The following is a 5550-nucleotide window of genomic DNA, read 5'->3' as shown; positions in this document are numbered from 1 at the left end:
CCCCCCGGCCAACTCCCCCCAGTTTATATACTGAGCATGAGGTCACATGGTATGCAATACCCCTTTGGCCAGTTTGGGTCAGCTGTCCCGGCTGTGCACCCTCCCACCTTCTCGCTGGCAGGGCATGAGAAGCTGAAAAGTCCTTGACTAGTGTAAGCACTACTTAGCAACAACTAAAACATGGGTGTGTTATCAACATTGTTCTCATACCAAATCCAAAACACAGCACTGTACCAGCTACTAGGGAGAAAATTAACTCTATCCCAGCCGAAACCAGGACATATGCCCAAGTAGCTTTCTTTTATCTGTGTATACAGAATAAAAGGGGAAATGATAGTGAATTAAATAGTGTCTGGCTTAAGCACAATAGAGCATGTCAGCATCCAGAAAAAAATCCTACAATGAAAACATTTTAAGGAGAATAAAATTATACTCACAAAACTAAAGACTGAATCAAAACAAATGAAGACACACTAGCCTTTGGAATAGCTCTAAGACCCATGAGCCAGATCAGTAATAAATAGGAATTCCTGTAACTGAAAGTTGGAGGACTTTTTTATAGTTATTGGGTTAAGATATAGAGTACGCATAGTCTAGTGAAAGAAAGCTTTGCAGCCAGTGACTGATGACAGCAAGCCCAGACCACAGTCCTCATGATGGCTGATAAGAAAAAGTATTCTGCCTCTTAAAAGGGACTTTTTCCCCTGTTCTCACAGGTTAGCCCCAACAAGAAAGACTGCATCCCAAACTGGGCAGCATTCAACCACCCATCGTACCTGTAAGCCAAAAGATTTGTTTTGTGGCATGTGTTGCATGGAGCTCTCCCACTGGGTCAATAGGATTTCACAGGCCCTGTAATACAATTGCTGAATTGAAGCCATAAAGTTAATTAAAGTAAAAATTATACTGTGGCTGTTGCCTTTTTTTTCTGGATAATGATGGAAGATTAGGTTCAGGAGGCAAATTACATTATTTATATTTCTATAAAAGCATTTCCGCATTTTAAGCCTTTCTTGACTTAGGTGCCAGAGACTTAGGATTTCACTGCTTGAGGTTTAGTAGCACAGATTTCCATCCTTATTCATACTTTACAGAAAAGAGATCCTACAGGGAGAAATTAATGCTTGATTTATTTTTTAGAACAAAAGAGAACTCTTGCTCATCCAATCCAGTGCTTCTGTTTAAATGGAAACAAAAAGATTGTCACACTCAAGCTTTCATCCAACACAAAACCTTAAATTATTGGAAGCCTATGTACCAGTTTGGGTTGTTTGTTTTGCAACTGGATAAGAGATTCCAAAGCAGAATAGTGATCTATTATGTTTATTGTGCTTACCTTTTTCAAATTGGCTTTGAATGAGGCCTTAATGGCTTCATTACTTCTTTAACTTCACAAACTCATATCTGCAAAGGGAGTTTTAGAAAACATAATAAATGCTTATTAACATGCATACAGTTTTAATATAACATCTGCATGGCTAAAAATAGAGTAATAAGAAATATAAGTATGGGTAAGAAGTAGCTGTTTTTCAGGCCTCGTAGTGAGATTTTCATATATTTGTGTTAATTATAGAGGGAGTCAACCCTCAATATTTAGAGTATAAAACCAAATTATTTTTTTAAATCATCAAAGAGATACCAAGAAAGAAAGAAAAAAAAAAAAGGGCAAGTAAACTTAAATCTGGAATCAATCAAATTTCATTTTTCTTTTTTCTTTTTTCCACTGCCATCATGGGAAACACAGTACTCAGTAATGCAATCTGTAAAAGCCCATGTAGTATGAAGCTACCGCTCCCAAAGAAAACCGCCCCTCCCTTCACGTTTGCACTTAAATATTGCAGAGTGGCCTTATACCATACAAGGAGATACTTGTGGAAGTATAAACTCTTATTGTATAAACACCAGGCATGAGTACAATTCCTTCAGAGCCATTGACAAGTTTTCCCCGTGGATTGCGAGGAAGTGAGCAGGGACAAGTACCAGCATGCATGCAATAAAATATAATGGATGGAATGCCTGCAAACCCTTGCACTTCTCCATAAGCAAAGCTCCCACAGTCCTTATTCAGACAAATTCCCATTGAAGCCAATTTGCATTTTGCAGGTCAGAGACATTGCTGTACTGCGGTTAAAACAGAGAGGAAGCAGCTTGTGGCTCCATTCTGAGACTACCAGACAGGAACTTTACCCTTAATATAATCTCATATACTGGTCTGTGTGATACTGGAAAGAGGATGTGGAAGGAGTCTCTGTGCCAGCTCTTCACGTGGTGTTTCAGACTAACTGGGGACTTGGGCTTCAGGAATTTGTGATTACTTTCTTTTTTTTAGTAGCAAAATCCAAGTTGTAAAGCTCAATTAAATTTGAAGCATGCCAGGATCAGATGTGATTTACTACTGCACTGAGAGTACAGATGACATGCAAATCTGAAAGAAGAGAAGAATTATTTGTTAATTAATAGAAAATGCAGAGAAGTAGCATTTTAAATACTGGGCAGAAGCATGAGGAAACGTCTACATTGACACCCATATGTGTGTGAATGAAAAGGAATACTTACGAAAGGCGGGAAAGGGCACGGTCAGACCAGAACTGCTCTGCTGCAATCACACAAAGCCCAATAACTGTAAGGGACAGTAGGGCTGACTGTAGTTTTTGGCAGGTGAGAGAAGGCTTCAGAACTGCTCCCAGGGGAGTGCTGAAGCAAGGTCAGGACCTGGGGCTCAGAGAAGCAATTTGGTGGTTCTTATATAAACATGATCTTTCACCGTCAGCTGCTTTGTATTTCTGGCTTGCACTAGGTGCAGTGTTCTTGCCAGATGCTCTCTTCCCCTTCCAAAACTCTGAGGTTTTGGCCTTTTTTTGGCTTACCTCTCATACAGAAAGTTCCTCTGCACCTGCTTCCAAAGCCCTGCATAACAGAGTCCTCACTGTTAGTAACTCCACTACATTTACCCCTATAAGGGGTTATTTTGCTAACTAAAACATGAGCACAATAAGAATTTATGCCTTTTTATTACATAACTAGAAACTAAGATTTATGTACACATAGGCAAATGTGGTGCACACTGGCATTCCTTGAGCAAACAACTTTCCCAGGAATATTAAGATGTCTTTGGGGTGTTTGGAATATGTAGACTTAAAACAGAGAAATGCTCAGGGAAGACAAGTTTCAAGGAGTAAGCAACTCACTGGTGAAAAAGAAATACGTGGAAAGACCACACACACACAAAAATGGATTACCAGCATCATCAAAAGATCAAACACAATGTTTTTAATTAATGCAAGTACGGAGGAAAATATAGAGAGAGTGCTAAAATGGTTGCCATACTACATAGATGTTAGTATCATAGTTTTCAGTGGTAGCTGTATGCTGAGAAATTCTCTAATATTGAACTGATAGCAAATGTGCCAGTCTGCACATTCTGTTTCTCTGACAGTCACCATGGGTACATATAGATAAAAATTACAATCATGTATAATGATGACAACTTTTTACCATGACTGATATAACCAAAGCATTGCTAATCCTTTGTGACATAGGATATTGTCTGATTCTTACAAATCATGGAATGATGGAGTGGTTTGGGCTGGAAAGGACCTTCAAAGATCATCTAGTCCAAGCACCCTGTCATGGACAGGGACATCTTTCATGAGGTCAGGTTGCTCAAAGCCCTGTCCAACCTGAACTTGAACACTTCCAATGATGGGACACCCACAACTTCTCTGGGCAACCTGTTGCATTGTTTCACCACTCACATCTTAAAACATTTCTTCCTTATGTCCTGTCTAAACCTATCCTCTTTCAGTTTAAAACCATTAATTAAAACCATTCATTTAAAACCATTTCCCTTTGTCCTATTGCTACAAGCCCTGATAAAAAGTCTCTCTCCACCTTTCTTATAAGCCCCCTTTGTATATTGACAGGCCGCAATAAGGTCTCCCCAAAGCCTCTCTTCTCTAGGCTGAACAACCCCAGCTGTCTCAGCCTTTCTTCATAGGACAGCTGTTCCATCCCTCTGATCATTTTTGTGGCCCTCCTCTGGACCCATTCTAACAGGTCCAGGTCTTTCTTGTACTGAGGACTCCAGAGCTGGATGCAGTACTCCAGGTGGGGTCTTATGAGAACAGAGGGGAAGAATTACCTCTCTCGACCTGCTGGCCGTGCTTCTTTTGATGCAGCACAGGATATAATTGACTGGTTTTCTGGGCTGCAAACACATATTGCTGGCTCATGTCCAATTTTTAATCCACTAGTATCCCCAAGTCCTTCTCTGGGGGATGGGCTGCTGTCAATCCATTCATCACCCAGTCTACATTGATATGGGGGGCTGCTCTGTCGCAGGTGCAGGACCTTGTGCTTGGCCTTGTTGAACCTCAGGAGGTTCACATGTGCCCACTCCTCAAGCCTGTCAAGGTCCTTCTGGATGGCATCCTTTCCCTCAAGCATATCAACTGCAGCGCTTAGCTTGGTGTCATCTGCAAACTTGCTGATGGTGCACTCAATCCCATTAGCTATGTCATTGATGAAGACATCAAGTAGTATTGGTCCCAGTATGGTCCCTTGAGGGACACCACTAGTTACTGGTTTCCACAATGATATTGAGCCATTTATTGTAACTCTTTGCACGTGGCCATCCAGCCAATTCCTTATCCACCTAATACTCCATCCATCAAACCCATATCTCTCCAATTTACAGGCAAGAATTTTGTGGGGGATGGTATCACAGGCCTTACAGAATTCCAGGTAGGTGACATCAGCTGCTCTTTCCTTGTCCACTCATGGAGCCACTCAATCGTAGAAGGCCCAATTTACCTTTACTGAAGCCATGCTGGCTGTCTCTCTAATCACCTCCCTGTCTTACATATGTTTTGACATGTCTTCCAGGAGGATCTGCTCCATCATCTTACCAGGCACAGAGGTGAGGCTGATGGGTTGGTAGTTCCTAAGGTCTTCCTTTTCACCCTTTTTAAAAACGGATGTGATGTTTCCCTTTTTCCAGTCGTTGGGTACTTTGCCTGACTGCCACAATTTTTCAAATATGGCTTGGCAACTACCTCAACCAATTTCCTCAGGACCCTGGGATGTATCTTGTCAGGTCCTATGACTTGTTTATGTTCAGGTTCCTCAGGTGGTCTCTAACCTGATCTTCTCCTATGATGGGAGATGCTTCATTTCCCCCAGTCTCTGTCTTGAGTTGCAGGGGCTTGAAAGATGTGGGAAGAGAGATTATCATTAAAATTGAGGAAAAAAAAAATGTTGAGTACCTCAGCTTTCTCCATGTCAGTTGTCACCAGCTGTCCTGTCTTATTTAACGAGGGGGTGATACTTTTTTTTCAATCTTCCTTTTCTGGCCAACATACCAGTAAAAACTGTTGTTGTTGTTGTTGTTATGATGATGATGATGATGATTATTATTATTATTATTATCATCCCTCACCAAACTCAGCTCCAACTGTCCCTTAGCTCTCCTAACACAAGCTCAAGAAGTGGGCCCATGTGAAACTCAAGACGTTCAATAAGGCCAAGTGCAGGGTCCTGCACCTGGGTCGG

This window comes from Aptenodytes patagonicus, chromosome Z (assembly GCF_965638725.1).
Source record: "Aptenodytes patagonicus chromosome Z, bAptPat1.pri.cur, whole genome shotgun sequence".
NCBI lineage: Eukaryota > Metazoa > Chordata > Aves > Sphenisciformes > Spheniscidae > Aptenodytes > Aptenodytes patagonicus.
This window is presented reverse-complemented; position numbering follows the sequence as displayed.